The sequence below is a fragment of the Carassius gibelio genome, chromosome A1, assembly GCF_023724105.1.
Source record: "Carassius gibelio isolate Cgi1373 ecotype wild population from Czech Republic chromosome A1, carGib1.2-hapl.c, whole genome shotgun sequence".
Classification (NCBI taxonomy): Eukaryota; Metazoa; Chordata; class Actinopteri; order Cypriniformes; family Cyprinidae; genus Carassius; species Carassius gibelio.
The window spans coordinates 1488832-1509275 of NC_068371.1; the positions used below are offsets into that span (position 1 = coordinate 1488832).

The 20444-nt window shown below is 37.8% G+C and overlaps 2 long non-coding RNA genes across 2 annotated transcripts in view; one reads left to right on the forward strand and one right to left on the reverse strand.

Annotated features, from left to right (window-relative positions):
- Window positions 1–356: 356 nt before the first annotated feature.
- The window catches only part of LOC127949547 (uncharacterized), a 157701-nt gene continuing 137613 nt past the window's right edge, over window positions 357–20444 (reverse strand). The window contains exon 3 of the long non-coding RNA XR_008152333.1: window positions 357–2994. This is a non-coding gene — a long non-coding RNA (uncharacterized LOC127949547). The remainder of the gene's footprint in view (window positions 2995–20444) is intronic.
- LOC127949511 (uncharacterized) overlaps window positions 2994–20444 on the forward strand; it is a 32195-nt gene continuing 14744 nt past the window's right edge. Inside the window, exons 1-2 of the long non-coding RNA XR_008152306.1 lie at window positions 2994–3481; window positions 18598–19789. This is a non-coding gene — a long non-coding RNA (uncharacterized LOC127949511). The remainder of the gene's footprint in view (window positions 3482–18597; window positions 19790–20444) is intronic.

Sequence of the window (20444 nt, forward strand, 5' to 3'; positions counted from 1 at the left end):
TCAACATCAGCTTTGTTACAATAGGCTAATGTATGCAAAAGTTATTAGCATTTTTCGAAAAAATTGTTATAACTATTGACCACAAGGTGGCGCTGCCCCCAATTTTTTTGTGTACATTCAGGGCATGGAGCCGGACATTTTTGTAATTATTTGCGAAACGATACGGAACTTCATTCTTAAGATACAGCAATTTACAACTAAATCCAAAATGGCCGACGCTCAAAATGGCCGAATTGGGAAAATTCGGTATCATTCGACTCGGAATGATGCACTGAATCTAAAGACACCACTTCTGTGATTTTTGGCAAAACCGTTCAGAAGTTATGAGCAAAAACATGCATTTTTCATATCTCCTGACCACTAGGGGGCACAGCGCCGAAACACTGCAGGTAGTCCCAGGGAATGGTTGTTATAAGACCCACCAAGATTGGTCTCAATAGGCCAAACCGTTGCGGAGATATAGCCTCACGTTCACGTTTGCGTGCTTTTCGAAGAATTCGTTCATGAGCTATTCGGAAACGGTTTGAGAAATCAACTTGAATTCCATAACTTTTTGCCAGCATGGTCTGAAGATTATCTGATTCAATTTTCGTGACAATCGGTGCAACGGCCTAGGACGAGTTCGAAAAAGTAGGTTTTACGAACAATTGACGATAGCGAAAAAACTAAGCCTTGCGATTTTTGAATTTCGGTGTCCATTCGACTCGGCATGAGCCAAGGAATCACAGGAAAAAAGAATTTTCATTTTGTGGCTTACGGTTCAAGAGTTATTAGCATCAATTTTTTGAAAGTTTAGACAATTGGTGGCGCTAGAGAGTTTGAGTTAGAGACTTCAAATTTGCTACGGTTAATGTTCAGACAGTCTTCTATTAGTGTGCCAAATTATACAACTTTCCCGCAATCGGTTCTATGGGCTACCATAGACTTGGGGTGGAAGAAGAGGAAGAATAATAATAATAAATATAGCTGCAAGCAGCAATTACGGGGCCAAGCACTCCAACGGCAAATGTAGGAGCTAAGCATGGCATGGAGCATCACACCAAATGCATTAATGAGCAATAACAGCAATTTTAGGATGATTGTAATTGAAATGGCTAAAAAAATCATAAATACAACCTCTAGTAGCATGATTTACTGGCTTATCAAAATTGACCAATAGGTGGTGCTGTTATCAAGTCAATTTGGTGTACTCTGTGTGACTTTTCAATGACACAAACAAAGTTTGGTGTCAATATGCCAAAGCATTGCAGAGATACAGCCTCAAGTGTCATTTTGGCATTGTGCCTCAAATTCGTCGCTGTGGTATGCGAAAACGGTTTTGTCTATCGATACAAAATCCATAACATTTTGTCAGTACAGTCTACAGATCATCTGAGTCAATTTTGGTGAAAATCGGACCAACGGTTGATGAGGAGTTCGAAAAAGTAGGTTTTCAACATAAATCAAAATGGCGGACAGGAAGTTCGGCTTACTCTGGCATATATGGTATCTATGTTGTCGGCATAAGCCAGGGAATATTTTGAGGCCAGTTTCATTACAATAGGCTAATGCATTAAAAAGTTACTAGCATTTTTATAAGTGTAATTATTCATAGTTAATGAATGGTTCATTACTCTTGACCAATAGGTGGCGCTGTTACCAAATTTATGTGGCATGGTCAGTGTCAGGTGGCGATGACACATACAAAGTTTGGTGCAAAAATGTCAAAGCGTTGCAGAGATACAGCCTCAAATGCATTTTGGCACCCTTCCAGCAAATTCGTTGATGCGCTAAATCAGAATCGTTTTGTATATCGACACGAAATCCATAACTTTTTGCCAGCATGGTCTGAAGATGATTCACGTCAAATTTGGTGAAAATCGGACTAACGGTCTAGGAGGAGTTCGAAAAAGTAGGTTTTCAACATTAATCAAAATGGCGGACAGGAAGTATGGCCAATTTTGGCATAATTGGTATCTATGTTCTCGGCATGACCCAAAGAATACGGGGAGACCATTTGCATTTCAATTGTCTAATTTACTCAAAAGTTATTAGCATTTTTGTTATAATTCATTATAACTCTTGACCACAAGGTGGCGCTGCCACCAAACTTTTTGAGTACATTCAGGGCATGGAGCCGAATATTTTTGTAATTATTTGCGAAACGATATGATGCTGCGTTGAAAAAATACAGCATTTTAAAACATAATTCAAAATGGCCGACGCCTAAAATGGCTGACACGGGAAATTTGCATATCATACGACTCGACATGACTCACTGAATCTAAAGAGACCAGTTGTGTGATTTTTGGCCAAACCATTCAGAAGATATAAGCCAAAATATGCATTTTTCATATCTCCTGACCACTAGGTGGCGCTGTGTCGAAACACTGCAGGTAGTCTCAGGTCATGCTTATTATAACACACACCAAGTTTGGTTTCAATATGCCAAACCGTTGCTGAGATATAGCCTCAAGTGCATTTTTGCGTGCTTTTCGTCAAATTTGTTTACGTGTCATTCGACAATGGTTGGACGAATCAACTTGAATTCCATAACTTTTTGCCAGCATGATCTGAAGATGATCTGAGCCAATTTTCGTGGCAATCGGACTAACCGTCTAGCACGAGTTCGAAAAAGTAGGTTTTTCGAAAAATTGAAAATAGCGAAAAAACTAAACCTTGCGATTTTTGAATTTTGGGGTTCATTCGACTTGGCATGAGCCAAGGATTCAGAGGAAAAAAGAATTTCCATTTTCTGGCTTACGGTTCAAAAGTTATTAGCATACAAACATTGAAAGTTTGGACAAGTGGTGGCGCTAGAGAGTAGGAGTTAGAGACTTCAAATTAGCTATAGTTAATGTTGGGACTGTCCTCTATCAGTGTGCCAAATTATACAACTTTCCCGCAATCGGTTCTATGGGCTGCCATAGACTTGCGGCGGAAGAAGAAGAAGAAGAAGAAGAAGAAGAAGCAGAATAATAATAACGCCAACGATTACAATAGGTGCCTACGCACCTTCGGTGCTTGGCCCCTAAATATAGCTGCAAGCAGCAATTACGGGGCCAAGCACTCCAACGGCAAATGTAGGAGCTAAGCATGGCATGGAGCATCACACCAAATGCATTAATGAGCAATAACAGCAATTTTAGGATTATTGTAATTGAAATGGCTAAAAAAATCATAAATACAACCTCTAGTAGCATGATTTACTGGCTTATCAAAATTGACCAATAGGTGGTGCTGTTATCAAGTCAATTTGGTGTACTCTGTGTGACTTTTCAATGACACAAACAAAGTTTGGTGTCAATATGCCAAAGCATTGCAGAGATACAGCCTCAAGTGTCATTTTGTCATTGTGCCTCAAGTTCGTCGCTGTGGTATGCAAAAACGGTTTTGTCTATCGACACAAAATTCATAACTTTTTGTCAGCACAGTCTGAAGATCATCTGATTAAATTTTGGTGAAAATTGGACTAACGGCTGATGAGGAGTTCAAAAAGTAGGTTTTCAACATAAATCAAAATGGCGTACCGGAAGTTCAGCTTAATCTGGCATATTTGGTATCTATGTTTTCGGCATAAACCAGGGAATATTTTGAGACCAGTTTCGTTGCAATAGGCTAATGCATTAAAAAGTTATTAGCATTTTTATAAGTGTAATTATTCATGGGTAATGAATGGTTTATTACTCTTGACCAATAGGTGGCGCTGTTACCAAATTTATGTGGCATGGTCAGTGTGAGGTAGCGATGACACGTACAAAGTTTGGTGTAAATATGTCAAAGCGTTGCAGAGATACAGCCTCAAATGCATTTTGGCACCCTTCCAACAAATTCGTTGATGCGCTTAATGAGAACCGTTTCATATATCGACACAAAATCCATAACTTTTTGCCAGCATGGTCTGAAGATGATACACGTCAAATTTGGTGAAAATCGGACTAACGGTCTAGGAGGAGTTCGAAAAAGTAGGTTTTCAACATTAATCAAAATGGCGGACAGGAAGTATGGCCAATATTCGCATAATTGGTATCAATGCTCTCGGCTTTACCCACAGAATATATGGAGGCCATTTTAATTTTAATAGTCTAATTTATTCAAAAGTTATTAGCATTTATGTGATATTTCATTATAACTATTGGCCACAAGGTGGCGCTGCCACCAAACTTTTTGAGTATCTTCAGGGCATGGAGCCGAATATTTTTGTAATTATTTGCGAAACGATACGATGATGCGTTCAAAAAATACAGCATTTTGAAACATAATTCAAAATGGCCGACGCCTAAAATGGCCGACACGGGAAAATTGGATATCAATCGACTCGACATGACGCACTGAATCTACAGAGACCAGTTTTGTAATTTTTGGCCAAACCATTCAGAAGTTATAAGCCAAAATATGCATTTTTCATATCTCCTGACCACTAGGTGGCGCTGTGTCGAAACACTGCAGGTAGTCTCAGGTCATGCTTATTATAACACACACCAAGTTTGGTCTCAATACGCCAAACCGTTGCGGAGATATAGCCTCACGTGTATTTTTGCGTGCTTTTCGTCATATTTTTTCACGTGTCATTCGAGAACGGTTGGACGAATCAACTTGAATTCCATAACTTTTTGCCAGCATGGTCTGTTGATGATCTGAGCCAATTTTCGTGGAAATCAGACAAACCGTCTAGGACGAGTTCGAAAAAGTAAGTTTTTCGAAAAGTTGAAGCTAGCGAAAAAACTAAACCTTGCGATTTTTGAATTTTAGGGTTCATTCGACTTGGCTTGAGCCAAGGATTCAGAGGAAAAAAGAATTTCCATTTTCTGGCTTACGATTCAAAAGTTATTAGCATATAAACATTGAAAGTTTGGACAAGTGGTGGCGCTAGAGAGTTGGAGTTAGAGACTTGAAATTTGCTATAGTTAATGTTAGTAATGTCCTCTATCAGTGTGCCAAATTATACAACTTTCCCGCAATCGGTTCTATGGGCTGCCATAGACTTGCGGCAGAAGAAGAAGAAGAATAATAAATATAGCTGCAAGCAGCAATTACGGGGCCAAGCACTCCAACGGCAAATGTAGGAGCTAAGCATCGCATGAAGCATCACACCAAATTCATTAATGAGCAATAACAGCAATTTTGGAATTATTGTAATTGAAATGGCAAAAAAAAATCATAATACCACCTCTAGTAGCATGATTACTTGGTTTATCAAGCTTGACCAATAGGTGGCACTGTTATAAAATCAATTTGGTGTACTCTGTGTGACTTTTCAATGACACACACAAAGTTTGGTGTCAATATGCCAAAGCATTGCAGAGATACAGCCTCAAGTGTCATTTTGTCATTGTGCCTCAAGTTCGTCGCTGTGGTATGCAAAAACGGTTTTGTCTATCGACACAAAATTCATAACTTTTTGTCAGCACAGTCTGAAGATCATCTGATTAAATTTTGGTGAAAATTGGACTAACGGCTGATGAGGAGTTCAAAAAGTAGGTTTTCAACATAAATCAAAATGGCGGACCGGAATTTCAGCTTAATCTGGCATATTTGGTATCTATGTTTTCGGCATAAACCAGGGAATATTTTGAGACCAGTTTCGTTGCAATAGGCTAATGCATTAAAAAGTTATTAGCATTTTTATAAGTGTAATTATTCATGGGTAATGAATGGTTTATTACTCTTGACCAATAGGTGGCGCTGTTACCAAATTTATGTGGCATGGTCAGTGTGAGGTAGCGATGACACGTACAAAGTTTGGTGTAAATATGTCAAAGCGTTGCAGAGATACAGCCTCAAATGCATTTTGGCACCCTTCCAACAAATTCGTTGATGCGCTTAATGAGAACCGTTTCATATATCAACACGAAATCCATAACTTTTTGCCAGCATGGTCTGAAGATGATACACGACAAATTTGGTGAAAATCGGACTAACGGTATAGGAGGAGTTCGAAAAAGTAGGTTTTCAACATTAATCAAAATGGCGGACAGGAAGTATGGCCAATATTCGCATAATTGGTATCAATGCTCTCGGCTTTACCCACAGAATATAGGGAGGCCATTTTAATTTTAATATGTCTAATTAATTCAAAAGTTATTAGCATTTATGTGATATTTCATTATAACTATTGGCCACAAGGTGGCGCTGCCACCAAACTTTTTGAGTATCTTCAGGGCATGGAGCCGAATATTTTTGTAATTATTTGCGAAACGATACGATGATGCGTTCAAAAAATACAGCATTTTGAAACATAATTCAAAATGGCCGACGCCTAAAATGGCCGACACGGGAAAATTGGATATCAATCGACTCGACATGACGCACTGAATCTACAGAGACCAGTTTTGTAATTTTTGGCCAAACCATTCAGAAGTTATAAGCCAAAATATGCATTTTTCATATCTCCTGACCACTAGGTGGCGCTGTGTCGAAACACTGCAGGTAGTCTCAGGTCATGCTTATTATAACACACACCAAGTTTGGTCTCAATACGCCAAACCGTTGCGGAGATATAGCCTCACGTGTATTTTTGCGTGCTTTTCGTCATATTTTTTCACGTGTCATTCGAGAACGGTTGGACGAATCAACTTGAATTCCATAACTTTTTGCCAGCATGGTCTGATGATGATCTGAGCCAATTTTCGTGAAAATCGGACAAACCGTCTAGGACGAGTTCGAAAAAGTAAGTTTTTCGAAAAGTTGAAAATAGCGAAAAAACTAAACCTTGCGATTTTTGAATTTTAGGGTTCATTCGACTTGGCTTGAGCCAAGGATTCAGAGGAAAAAAGAATTTCCATTTTCTGGCTTACGGTTCAAAAGTTATTAGCATACAAACATTGAAAGTTTGGACAAGTGGTGGCGCTAGAGAGTAGGAGTTAGAGGCTTCAAATTTGCTATAGTTAATGTTGGGACTGTCCTCTATCAGTGTGCCAAATTATACAACTTTCCCGCAAACGGTTCTATGGGCTGCCATAGACTTGCGGCGGAAGAAGAAGAAGAAGAAGAAGAAGAAGAATAATAACGCCAACGAAAACAATAGGTGCCTACGCACCTTCGGTGCTTGGCCCCTAATAACGCCAACGAAAACAATAGGTGCCTACGCACCTTCGGTGCTTGGCCCCTAATAATAATAAGAACGCCAACAAAAACAATAGGTGCCTCGCACCTTCGGTGCTTGGCCCCTAATAATAACGCCAACAAACACAATAGGTGCCTTCGCACCTTCGGTGCTTGGCCCCTAAATATAGCTGCAAGCAGCAATCACGGGGCCAAGCATTCCAGCGGCAACATCAGGAGCTAAGCATATGTAGCATCAGACCAAATGCAACAATGAATAATGAAATTAATAATTGCATGATTGTAATTGAAATGGCTGAAAATCGTTAATAAAATTTCCACAGCGAGGAGCTAAGCATGGCATGGAGCATCAGACCAAATGCAACGAGTAAGAAAAGCAATTATTGGAAGAGTGTAATTGAAACAGCCAGTAAAACTCCAGTAAAATGATGCATTATCATTTTTGGAAAATAGGTGGCGCTGTAATCAAATCGCTTTGTTGTGTTCTGTGGGAGGTGACAATGTTGTGGGCAATTTCTTTCAAAATACTTACAGACCTTTAGGGCAATGAGTCGAACATGCCCACCGAGTTTCGTTCCGATCGACTTCCATTAACCTTGTCAAATAGGTGCTTAAAGTTGTTTGGCCAATGGCAGCCATGTTTTTTAAGATAAGTGAAATTCCTCATAGAGCACTTGTGCCACATTGGGCCATATAAATTTTCAAGTTGATTGGATCAACGGTTGCTTATTTATAGCCATTTGATTTTTTTGCCACCAAGTGGCAGATATGGAAAAAAATATAATAATTTGACTAAAGTTTTTGTTCATGCATATGAGTTCTGAGTTTGGTGAAGATATCTCATTTTGTTCCCGAGTTATAGCCTTTTTCGTAAAATTGGTCCACGAATTTGAATGTTTTGGGTCACCTGGTTTTTTGTTCAGTCTTGATCAAACCACTGCAATAATATTCTCTGGACTCTCTAGATCAATAATTTTCAAAAATATGTTGCATTTTGTGCTTTGGTCAGCTATAAGTGGTCATTTAGGAAAGGGCCGTGGCCACATGTAACCTAAAGCCTATAAAACTGAAACAAAAACTCAAAACTTTATGAAACTTGGTTATAACATGTGAAAGATGACCCACCAAGCATGCAAAGTTTCATTAAGATCAGAAAATAGCTGGTGCTATAACAGTTAAAATGGCCTAAAAAACTAAAGATTTCTGTTGTGAATGGCATTAAACTGCAAAAAAAAGGGGTAATATAATCACACATGCATTAGATCTGTATTTTTTCTAAACAATCATGCAAAATTTAACAGAGATTAGGTAAAAAAGAACACTGTAATATTTATAAAGCTTCAAAACCCAGTGTTGAATAAAAAATTGCAATTATAACCACTAGATGTCACCGGAAGACCACTAATGAGCTCACTAAAGACTAAAACATTACAGTTTATGGGCTTGTTGAGGGATTCATCTAGAAAAAATGTATATTACTATTATTTAATATTACTGTTCAAGCATTTCAGATCACATTGAGTCAAAGTTTACCAATTTATTCATACAGATATATCTAATGTTTATAATTATGCCAGATTATGATTGCAGTGAAACCTGAAAAATGACATAGAAGCCCATAAAAACAGAAGACTTGCAATAGGTTTTATCACCCATCATTTATTTTAATTATCTATATATATAACAAAATGTGTGCATCTGTGTGTGGGCTTAAGCATGCTTATTGAGTATTAATATACTAGTTTAAACATTTCATGTTTGTGTGTGTCTGTAATTCTGTTCTATTCTTTTACTGTCAGCCATATCTAGGTTATTTAAAATCAGTGCAGTACTATTATCTAGACTGTGAAATTATACATAAATTGCGTATGCTTCTTTGGAATGAAATTAAGACAACATATAACAGTTATAAAGGTTAAAGAGACAGTGTTGTATGATAAATTGCATTTACGACCACTAGATGTCACTGGAAGACCACTAATGGGCTCACTAAAGACTAAAACATTACAGTTCATTGTCTCGATGATTGATTCATCTAGAAAAATATATATTACTATTATTTAATATTACTGTTCAAGCATTTAAGATCACATTGAGTGAAAGTTCAACAATTTATTCATACATGTATATCAAATGTTTACTATTATGTCAGAATATGAATGCAATGAAACCTGACATAGAAATGTAAGAAAAGAAGTCTTTCTGTGAGTTGTGTGTCACCTATAATTTATTTCAAATATCTACATACAACAAAATGTGTGGGCATGTACTTCTCTCTCTCTGTGTGTGTGTGTGTGTGTGTGTAATCATGCTTATTGATTATTCATATAATAGTTGAACCATTTCATTTCTGTGTGTGAGTGTCTGTGAGCCTATTCTCCATGTTAGACAATGGCACACACAAGTTTGGCTTAATTACAACAAAGCTTTGCAGAGATATAGCCTCAGACTCATTTTGTGAAGATGCCTGACATCTGAAGCAGCGCTGTACAAAAACGGTTTCGTCTATTGACACGAAATCCATAACTTTTTGTCAGCACGGTCTGAAGATGATCTGATTCAATTTTGGTGAAAATCAGACAAACGGTTGAGGATGAGTTTAAAAAAAAAGGTTTTCAACATGAATCAAAATGGCGGACAGGAAGTTTTGCTTAATATGACATAATTGGTATGTATGTTGTCGGCATGTCCCAAGGAACATTTTGAGACATGTTTCATGATAATAGGCTAATGCAATCAAAAGTTATTAGCATTATTGGAAATGTAATAATTAGCGGTTATTGATTGGTTTATTACTCTTGACCAATAGGTGGCACTGTGACCAAAATGATGTGGCGTGGTCAATGTGATGTGACAATGTCACATATTAAGTTTTGTGTAAATATCTCCAACCTTTGCAGAGATACAGCCTCAGATGCAGTTTGGCATCTTTCCAGCAAATTCGTTGGTACGCTAATTGAAAACGGTTACGTGTATCGACACAAATTCCATAACTTTTTGCCAGCATGGTCTGAAGATGATCCAAATCAAATTTGGTGAAAATCTGAGCAACGGTCTAGGAGGAGTTCGAAAAAGTAGGTTTTCAACATGAATCAAAATGGCGGACAGAAAATTTTGCCAAAATTGACAAATGGGGTATCAGTGTTCTCGGCATGACCCAAGGAATCTATCAACATCAGTTTTGTTACAATAGGCTAATGTATGCAAAAGTTATTAGCATTTTTCGAAAAATCGTTATAACTATTGACCACAAGGTGGCGCTGCCCCCAATTTTTTTGTGTACATTCAGGGCATGGAGCCGGACATTTTTGTAATTATTTGCGAAACGATACAGAACTTCATTCTTAAGATACAGCAATTTACAACTAAATTCAAAATGGCCGACGCCCAAAATGGCCGAATTGGGAAAATTCGGTATCATTCGACTCGGAATGATTCACTGAATCTAAAGACACCACTTTTGTGATTTTTGGCAAAACCGTTCAGAAGTTATGAGCAAAAACATGCATTTTTCATATCTCCTGACCACTAGGGGGCACAGCGCCGAAACACTGCAGGTAGTCCCAGGGAATGGTTGTTATAAGACCCACCAAGATTGGTCTCAATAGGCCAAACCGTTGCGGAGATATAGCCTCACGTTCACGTTTGCGTGCTTTTCGAAGAATTCGTTCATGAGCTATTCGGAAACGGTTTGAGAAATCAACTTGAATTCCATAACTTTTTGCCAGCATGGTCTGAAGATTATCTGATTCAATTTTCGTGACAATGGGTGCAACGGCCTAGGACGAGTTCGAAAAAGTAGGTTTTACGAACAATTGACGATAGCGAAAAAACTAAACCTTGCGATTTTTGAATTTCGGTGTCCATTCGACTCGGCATGAGCCAAGGAATCACAGGAAAAAAGAATTTTCATTTTGTGGCTTACGGTTCAAGAGTTATTAGCATCAAGTTTTTGAAAGTTTAGACAATTGGTGGCGCTAGAGAGTTTGAGTTAGAGACTTCAAATTTGCTACGGTTAATGTTCAGACAGTCCTCTATTAGTGTGCCAAATTATACAACTTTCCCGCAATCGGTTCTATGGGCTACCATAGACTTGGGGTGGAAGAAGAAGAGGAAGAAATATAGCTGCAAGCAGCAATCACGGGGCCAAGCATTCCAGCGGCAACATCAGGAGCTAAGCATATGTAGCATCAGACCAAATGCAACAATGAATAATGAAATTAATAATTGCATGATTGTAATTGAAATGGCTGAAAATCTTTAATAAAAGTTCCACAGCGAGGAGCTAAGCATGGCATGGAGCATCAGACCAAATGCAACGAGTAAGAAAAGCAATTATTGGAAGAGTGTAATTGAAACAGCCAGTAAAACTCCAGTAAAATGATGCACTGTCATTTTTGGAAAATAGGTGGCGCTGTAATCAAATCGCTTTGTTGTGTTCTGTGGGAGGTGACAATGTTGTGGGCAATTTCTTTCAAAATACTTACAGACCTTTAGGGCAATGAGTCGAACATGCCCACCGAGTTTCGTTCCGATCGACTTCCATTAACCTTGTCAAATAGGTGCTTAAAGTTGTTTGGCCAATGGCGGCCATGTTTTTTAAGATAAGTGAAATTCCTCATAGAGCACTTGTGCCACATTGGGCCATATCAATTTTCAAGTTGATTGGATCAACGGTTGCTTAGTTATAGCCATTTTAGTTTTTTTTTCATCCTGTAGCGCCACCAAGTGGCAGATATGGAAAAAATAATAATTTGACTAAAGTTTTTGTTCATGCATATGAGTTCTGAGTTTGGTGAAGATATCTCATTTTGTTCCCGAGTTATAGCCTTTTTCATAAAATTGGTCCACGAATTTGAATGTTTTGGGTCACTTGGTTTTTTGTTCAGTCTTGATCAAACCACTGCAGTAATATTCTCAGGACTCTCTAGATCAATAACTTTGAAAAAAATATGTTGTATTTTGTCCTTTGGTTAGATAACATTTAAACAGGCCTAACAAACAAAAGATTTCTGTTGTGAATGGCATTAAACTGCAAAAAAAAGGGGTAATATAATCACACATGCATTAGATCTGTATTTTTTCTAAACAATCATGCAAAATTGAACAGAGATTAGGTAAAAAAGAACACTGTAATATTTATAAAGCTTCAAAACCCAGTGTTGAATAAAAAATTGCAATTATAACCACTAGATGTCACCGGAAGACCACTAATGAGCTCACTAAAGACTAAAACATTACAGTTTATGGGCTTGTTGAGGGATTCATCTAGAAAAAATGTATATTACTATTATTTAATATTACTGTTCAAGCAATTCAGATCACATTGAGTCAAAGTTTACCAATTTATTCATACAGATATATCTAATGTTTATAATTATGCCAGATTATGATTGCAATGAAACCTGAAAAATGACATAGAAGCCCATAAAAACAGAAGACTTGCAATAGGTTTTATCACCCATCATTTATTTTAATTATCTATATATATAACAAAATGTGTGCATCTGTGTGTGGGTTTAAGCATGCTTATTGAGTATTAATATACTAGTTTAAACATTTCATGTTTGTGTGTGTCTGTAATTCTGTTCTATTCTTTTACTGTCAGCCATATCTAGGTTATTTAAAATCAGTGCAGTACTATTATCTAGACTGTGAAATTATACATAAATTGCGTATGCTTCTTTGGAATGAAATTAAGACAACATATAACAGTTATAAAGGTTAAAGAGACAGTGTTGTATGATAAATTGCATTTACGACCACTAGATGTCACTGGAAGAGCACTAATGGGCTTTGCAGAGATATAGCCTCAGACTCATTTTGTGAAGATGCCTGACATCTGAAGCAGCGCTGTACAAAAACGGTTTCGTCTATTGACACGAAATCCATAACTTTTTGTAAGCACGGTCTGAAGATGATCTGATTAAATTTTGGTGAAAATCAGACAAACGGTTGAGGATGAGTTTAAAAAAAAAGGTTTTCAACATGAATCAAAATGGCGGACAGGAAGTTTTGCTTAATATGACATAATTGGTATGTATGTTGTCGGCATGTCCCAAGGAACATTTTGAGACATGTTTCATGATAATAGGCTAATGCAATCAAAAGTTATTAGCATTATTGGAAATGTAATAATTAGCGGTTATTGATTGGTTTATTACTCTTGACCAATAGGTGGCGCTGTGACCAAAATGATGTGGCGTGGTCAATGTGATGTGACAATGTCACATATTAAGTTTTGTGTAAATATCTCCAACCTTTGCAGAGATACAGCCTCAGATGCAGTTTGGCATCTTTCCAGCAAATTCGTTGGTACGCTAATTGAAAACGGTTACGTGTATCGACACAAATTCCATAACTTTTTGCCAGCATGGTCTGAAGATGATCCAAATCAAATTTGGTGAAAATCTGAGCAACGGTCTAGGAGGAGTTCGAAAAAGTAGGTTTTCAACATGAATCAAAATGGCGGACAGGAAATTTTGCCAAAATTGACAAATGGGGTATCGGTGTTCTCGGCATGACCCAAGGAATCTATCAACATCAGCTTTGTTACAATAGGCTAATGTATGCAAAAGTTATTAGCATTTTTCGAAAAATCGTTATAACTATTGACCACAAGGTGGCGCTGCCCCCAATTTTTTTTGTGTACATTCAGGGCATGGAGCCGGACATTTTTGTAATTATTTGCGAAACGATACGGAACTTCATTCTTAAGATACAGCAATTTACAACTAAATTCAAAATGGCCGACGCTCAAAATGGCCGAATTGGGAAAATTCGGTATCATTCGACTCAGAATGATGCACTGAATCTAAAGACACCACTTTTGTGATTTTTGGCAAAACCGTTCAGAAGTTATGAGCAAAAACATGCATTTTTCATATCTCCTGACCACTAGGGGGCACAGCGCCGAAACACTGCAGGTAGTCCCAGGGAATGGTTGTTATAAGACCCACCAAGATTGGTCTCAATAGGCCAAACCGTTGCGGAGATATAGCCTCACGTTCACGTTTGCGTGCTTTTTGAAGAATTCGTTCATGAGCTATTCGGAAACGGTTTGAGAAATCAACTTGAATTCTATAACTTTTTGCCAGCATGGTCTGAAGATTATCTGATTCAATTTTCGTGACAATCGGTGCAACGGCCTAGGACGAGTTCGAAAAAGTAGGTTTTACGAACAATTGACGATAGTGAAAAAACTAAACCTTGCGATTTTTGAATTTCGGTATCCATTCGACTCGGCATGAGCCAAGGAATCACAGGAAAAAAGAATTTTCATTTTGTGGCTTACGGTTCAAGAGTTATTAGCATCAAGTTTTTGAAAGTTTAGACAATTGGTGGCGCTAGAGAGTTTGAGTTAGAGACTTCAAATTTGCTACGGTTAATGTTCAGACAGTCCTCTATTAGTGTGCCAAATTATACAACTTTCCCGCAATCGGTTCTATGGGCTACCATAGACTTGGGGTGGAAGAAGAGGAAGAATAATAATAATAACGCCAACAAACACAATAGGTGCCTTCGCACCTTCGGTGCTTGGCCCCTAATAAATATAGCTGCAAGCAGCAATCACGGGGCCAAGCATTCCAGCGGCAACATCAGGAGCTAAGCATATGTAGCATCAGACCAAATGCAACAATGAATAATGAAATTAATAATTGCATGACTGTAATTGAAATGGCTGAAAATCGTTAATAAAAGTTCCACAGCGAGGAGCTAAGCATGGCATGGAGCATCAGACCAAATGCAACGAGTAAGAAAAGCAATTATTGGAAGAGTGTAATGGAAACAGCCAGTAAAACTCCAGTAAAATGATGCATTATCATTTTTGGAAAATAGGTGGCGCTGTAATCAAATCGCTTTGTTGTGTTCTGTGGGAGGTGACAATGTTGTGGGCAATTTCTTTCAAAATACTTACAGACCTTTAGGGCAATGAGTCGAACATGCCCACCGAGTTTCGTTCCGATGGACTTCCATTAACCTTGTCAAATAGGTGCTTAAAGTTGTTTGGCCAATGGCGGCCATGTTTTTTAAGATAAGTGAAATTCCTCATAGAGCACTTGTGCCACATTGGGCCATATCAATTTTCAAGTTGATTGGATCAACGGTTGCTTAGTTATAGCCATTTGATTTTTTTTCATCCTGTAGCGCCACCAAGTGGCAGATATGGAAAAAAAATAATAATTTGACTAAAGTTTTTGTTCATGCATATGAGTTCTGAGTTTGGTGAAGATATCTCATTTTGTTCCCGAGTTATAGCCTTTTTCGTAAAATTGGTCCACGAATTTGAATGTTTCGGGTCACCTGGTTTTTTGTTCAGTCTTGATCAAACCACTGCAATAATATTCTCTGGACTCTCTAGATCAATAATTTTCAAAAATATGTTGCATTTTGTCCTTTGGTTAGCTATAAGAGGTCATTTAGGAAAGGGCCGTGGCCACATGTAACCTAAAGCCTATAAAACTGAAACAAAAACTCAAAACTTTATGAAACTTGGTTATAACATGTGAAAGATGACCCACCAAGCATGCAAAGTTTCATTAAGATCAGAAAATAGCTGGTGCTATAACAGTTAAAATGGCCTAAAAAAACAAAAGATTTCTGTTGTGAATGGCATTAAACTGCAAAAAAAAGGGGTAATATAATCACACATGCATTAGATCTGTATTTTTTCTAAACAATCATGCAAAATTTAACAGAGATTAGGTAAAAAAGAACACTGTAATATTTATAAAGCTTCAAAACCCAGTGTTGAATAAAAAATTGCAATTATAACCACTAGATGTCACCGGAAGACCACTAATGAGCTCACTAAAGACTAAAACATTACAGTTTATGGGCTTGTTGAGGGATTCATCTAGAAAAAATGTATATTACTATTATTTAATATTACTGTTCAAGCATTTCAGATCACATTGAGTCAAAGTTTACCAATTTATTCATACAGATATATCTAATGTTTATAATTATGCCAGAATATGATTGCAATGAAACCTGAAAAATGACATAGAAGCCCATAAAAACAGAAGACTTGCAATAGGTTTTATCACCCATCATTTATTTTAATTATCTATATATATAACAAAATGTGTGCATCTGTGTGTGGGTTTAAGCATGCTTATTGAGTATTAATATACTAGTTTAAACATTTCATGTTGGTGTGTGTGTCTGTAATTCTGTTCTATTCTTTTACTGTCAGCCATATCTAGGTTATTTAAAATCAGTGCAGTACTATTATCTAGACTGTGAAATTATACATAAATTGCGTATGCTTCTTTGGAATGAAATTAAGACAACATATAACAGTTATAAAGGTTAAAGAGACAGTGTTGTATGATAAATTGCATTTACGACCACTAGATGTCACTGGAAGACCACTAATGGGCTTTGCAGAGATATAGCCTCAGACTCATTTTGTGAAGATGCCTGACATCTGAAGCAGCGCTGTACAAAAACGGTTTCGTCTATTGACACGAAATCCATAACTTTTTGTCAGCACGGTCTGAAGATGATCTGATTCAATTTTGGTGAAAATCAGACAAACGGTTGAGGATGAGTTTAAAAAAAAAGGTTTTCAACATGAATCAAAATGGCGGACAGGAAGTTTTGCTTAATATGACATAATTGGTATGTATGTTGTCGGCATGTCCCAAGGAACATTTTGAGACATGTTTCATGATAATAGGCTAATGCAATCAAAAGTTATTAGCATTATTGGAAATGTAATAATTAGCGGTTATTGATTGGTTTATTACTCTTGACCAATAGGTGGCGCTGTGACCAAAATGATGTGGCGTGGTCAATGTGATGTGACAATGTCACATATTAAGTTTTGTGTAAATATCTCCAACCTTTGCAGAGATACAGCCTCAGATGCAGTTTGGCATCTTTCCAGCAAATTCGTTGGTACGCTAATTGAAAACGGTTACGTGTATCGACACAAATTCCATAACTTTTTGCCAGCATGGTCTGAAGATGATCCAAATCAAATTTGGTGAAAATCTGAGCAACGGTCTAGGAGGAGTTCGAAAAAGTAGGTTTTCAACATGAATCAAAATGGCGGACAGGAAATTTTGCCAAAATTGACAAATGGGGTATCGGTGTTCTCGGCATGACCCAAGGAATCTATCAACATCAGCTTTGTTACAATAGGCTAATGTATGCAAAAGTTATTAGCATTTTTCGAAAAAATCGTTATAACTATTGACCACAAGGTGGCGCTGCCCCCAATTTTTTTGTGTACATTCAGGGCATGGAGCCGGACATTTTTGTAATTATTTGCGAAACGATACGGAACTTCATTCTTAAGATACAGCAATTTACAACTAAATCCAAAATGGCCGACGCCCAAAATGGCCGAATTGGGAAAATTCGGTATCATTCGACTCGGAATGATGCACTGAATCTAAAGACACCACTTTTGTGATTTTTGGCAAAACCGTTCAGAAGTTATGAGCAAAAACATGCATTTTTCATATCTCCTGACCACTAGGGGGCACAGCGCCGAAACACTGCAGGTAGTCCCAGGGAATGGTTGTTATAAGACCCACCAAGATTGGTCTCAATAGGCCAAACCGTTGCGGAGATATAGCCTCACGTTCACGTTTGCGTGCTTTTCGAAGAATTCGTTCATGAGCTATTCGGAAACGGTTTGAGAAATCAACTTGAATTCCATAACTTTTTGCCAGCATTGTCTGAAGATTATCTGATTCAATTTTCGTGACAATCGGTGCAACGGCCTAGGACGAGTTCGAAAAAGTAGGTTTTACGAACAATTGACGATAGCGAAAAAACTAAGCCTTGCGATTTGTGAATTTCGGTGTCCATTCGACTCGGCATGAGCCAAGGAATCACAGGAAAAAAGAATTTTCATTTTGTGGCTTACGGTTCAAGAGTTATTAGCATCAAGTTTTTGAAAGTTTAGACAATTGGTGGCGCTAGAGAGTTTGAGTTAGAGACTTCAAATTTGCTACGGTTAATGTTCAGACAGTCCTCTATTAGTGTGCCAAATTATACAACTTTCCCGCAATCGGTTCTATGGGCTACCATAGACTTGGGGTGGAAGAAGAAGAATAATAATAATAAATATAGCTGCAAGCAGCAATTACGGGGCCAAGCACTCCAACGGCAAATGTAGGAGCTAAGCATCGCATGAAGCATCACACCAAATTCATTAATGAGCAATAACAGCAATTTTGGAATTATTGTAATTGAAATGGCAAAATAAAATCATAATACCACCTCTAGTAGCATGATTACTTGGCTTATCAAGCTTGACCAATAGGTGGCACTGTTATAAAATCAATTTGGTGTACTCTGTGTGACTTTTCAATGACACACACAAAGTTTGGTGTCAATATGCCAAAGCATTCCAGGGATACAGCCTCAAGTGTCATTTTCTCATTGTGCCTCAAATTCGTCGATGTAGTATGCGAAAACGGTTTTGTCTATCGACTCAAAAGCCATAACTTTGAGTCAGCATAGTCTGAAGATCATTTGATTCGAATTTGGTGAAAATCGGACCTACGGTTGATGAGGAGTTCGACAAAGTAGGTTTTCAACATAAATCAAAATGGCGGACCGGAAGTTCAGCTTACTATGGTATATTTGGTATCTATGTTATCGGCATAAACCAGGGAATATTTTGAGCCCAGTTCCATTCGAATGGGCTAATGCAATAAAAAGTTATTAGCATTTTTACAAGTGTAATTATTCATGGTTAATGAATGGTTTATTACTCTTGACCAATAGGTGGCGCTGTCACCAAATTTCTGTGGCATGGTCAGTGTGAGGTGGCGATGACACATACAAAATTTGGTGCAAATATGTCAAAGCGTTGCAGAGATACAGCCTCAAATGCATTTTGGCACCCTTCCAGCAAATTCGTTGATGCGCTAAATGAGAACTGTTTCGTATATCGACACGAAATCCATAACTTTTTGCCAGCATGGTCTGAAGATGATTCACGTCAAATTTGGTGAAAATTGGACTAACGGTCTAGGAGGAGTTCGAAAAAGTAGGTTTTCAACATTAAGCAAAATGGCGGACAGGAAGTATGGCCAATTTTCACATAATTGGTATCAATGCTCTCGGCATGACCCACAGAATATAGTGAGACCATTTTAATTTTAATAGTCTAAATTATTCAAAAGTTATTAGCATTTATGTGATATTTCATTATAACTATTGGCCACAAGGTGGCGCTGCCACCAAACTTTTTGAGTACCTTCAGGGCATGGAGCCGAATATTTTTGTAATTATTTGCGAAACGATACGATGCTGCGTTCAAAAAATACAGCATTTTAACTCATAATTCAAAATGGCCGACGCCTAAAATGGCCGACACGGGAAAATTGGATATCATTCGACTCGAGATGACTCACTGAATCTAAAGAGACCAGTTGTGTGATTTTTGGCCAAACCATTCAGAAGTTATAAGCCAAAATATGCATTTTTCATATCTCCTGACCACTAGGTGGCGCTGTGTCGAAACACTGCAGGTAGTCTCAGTTCATGCTTGTTAAAACACACACCAAGTTTGGTCTCAATATGACAAACTGTTGCCGAGATATAGCCTCACGTGCATTTTTGCGTGCATTTCGTCAAATTAGTTTACGTGTCATTCGACAACGGTTGGACGAATCAACTTGAATTCCATAACTTTTTGCCGGCCTGGTCTGAAGATGATCTGAGACAATTTTCGTGGCAATCGGACTAACCGTCTAGGACGAGTTCGAAAAAGTAGGTTTGTCGAATAATTGAAAATAGCGAAAAAACTAAACCTTGCGATTTTTGAATTTTGGGGTTCATTCGACTTGGCATGAGCCAAGGATTCAGAAGAAAAAAGAATTTTCATTTTCTGGCTTACGGTTCAAAAGTTATTAGCATAGAAACATTGAAAGTTTGGACAAGTGGTGGCGCTAGAGAGTTGGAGTTAGAGACTTCAAATTTGCTATAGTTAATGCTGGGACTGTCCTCTATCAGTGTGCCAAATTATACAACTTTCCCGCAATCGGTTCTATGGGCTGCCATAGACTTGCGGCGGAAGAAGAAGAAGAAGAAGAAGAAGAATAATAATAACGCCAACGATTACAATAGGTGCCTACGCACCTTCGGTGCTTGGCCCCTAAATATAGCTGCAAGCAGCAATCACGGGGCCAAGCATTCCAGCGGCAACATCAGGAGCTAAGCAGACCAAATGCAACAATGAATAATGAAATTAATAATTGCATGATTGTAATTGAAATGGCTGAAAATCGTTAATAAAAGTTCCACAGCGAGGAGCTAAGCATGGCATGGAGCATCAGACCAAATGCAACGAGTAAGAAAAGCAATTATTGGAAGAGTGTAATTGAAACAGCCAGTAAAACTCCAGTAAAATGATGCATTATCATTTTTGG